At 45.1% G+C, this 1,369-nt stretch overlaps 2 pseudogenes; both read left to right on the forward strand.

Moving 5' to 3' along the window:
- The first annotated feature begins 8 nt into the window (after positions 1-8).
- LOC105821225 lies at positions 9-646 on the forward strand (annotated as a pseudogene).
- A 43-nt stretch (positions 647-689) lies between these two features.
- The window catches only part of LOC105821218, a 4,370-nt pseudogene continuing 3,690 nt past the window's right edge, over positions 690-1,369 (forward strand).

Raw genomic sequence — 1,369 nt, forward strand, 5'->3', positions numbered from 1 at the left:
TAGCAGCACCTTTACTTACAAATGGTTCCTGGTATCGAGCCCAGGTTCTTGGCACCTTGGAAAATGGGAACTTTGACCTCTATTTTGTTGACTTTGGAGATAATGGAGATTGCCCACTGAAGGACCTCAGAACTCCCAGAAGTGACTTCCTAAGCCTTCCATTTCAAGCAATAGAGTGTAGTCTGGCCCAGATCGCCCCCTCAGGTGAACAGTGGGAAGAGGAAGCTTTGGATGAATTTGAAAGACTCACTCACTGTGCCGACTGGAAGCCCCTTGTGGCCAAGATCTCTAGCTGTGTCCAGACTGAGATCTCAACGTGGCCAAAGATCTACTTATATGATATTAGCAATGGGAAGTAACTTGATATTGGGCTAGAATTAGTTCGTAAAGGGTACGCAATTGAGCTCCTGAAGATGTGGAAGAAAATGGAGCTGTCCCAGATGTGTTGAAGGATGTGGCCGTAGAAACAGATTCCTCTCTCGGCAGCATGTTTGCTGAGACCAAAAAGAGCCCTGGAGAGATGACACATACCCTGTCCTGCCTCAGCTTATCAGAAGCTGCCTCTATGTCTGGTGATGATAACCTTGAGGACGACTACTTGCTCTGAAGTTTGGACTTCACCTGGCTCAGCCATCTGCTTTGCTGTGATTTGGTGCCTGGACAGAGGATTCTGTGATAAAGAGAGATCCATGAAGTCCTTTATTACGTACACAGTCTGGCTTGCTGTGGACCAAATTCGTTTTCTCCTTCCATTGGATTCCAAAAAGTGTGGGGCAGAGGGAAACAGACACATTCCCCCTGCTCCACCTCCGATTTCTCCCCGCCCCCACCCCAGTGTCTGAATACTGCTGTCAGGCTGTTCGGCACCAGGCTCGGTCCCCTCTGCCTGTCATAATGCACAGTGCTGCTAGGCTGTGTCCTTTTTGAGAATGGGAAACAGCCAGAGTTTGGTCATTGGAAGTGATGATTCTGTAAACTTCTGACTCACCTTCTCAGGTGACTGTGGTTAAAGGAAGTTTTTGAGCGGTAAGCTCAAAGACTGGGGACTCAGAGTGCAGTTGAGTCAGGAGGCAAAGACAAAAATCAGCATAATTATATTAAAAAGCCTTGAAGTAAGAAGAGAATACTACCTCCCAGCCTCAGTTGCTGGCGTTATTGGAGACAGGTTTTTGAAACTGCTCCAGCTATTTCTCTGTAAATTTTAGTTAAAATACAAGTAAAGGGGAGAGGAAGCTCAGGGAATACTCTAAATTGCTAACATAATATCCATATGTATACATACACATGTACCCATAGAGAACATATATAGTTCTGTTTAAATCATTTTGGGGGATTCTTTGCTGAATAAAGTTCTCAAGAAAATTAAAAA

Source organism: Propithecus coquereli, unplaced genomic scaffold, assembly GCF_000956105.1.
Source record: "Propithecus coquereli isolate 6110/MARCELLA unplaced genomic scaffold, Pcoq_1.0 Scaffold1159, whole genome shotgun sequence".
NCBI classification, from domain to species: Eukaryota; Metazoa; Chordata; class Mammalia; order Primates; family Indriidae; genus Propithecus; species Propithecus coquereli.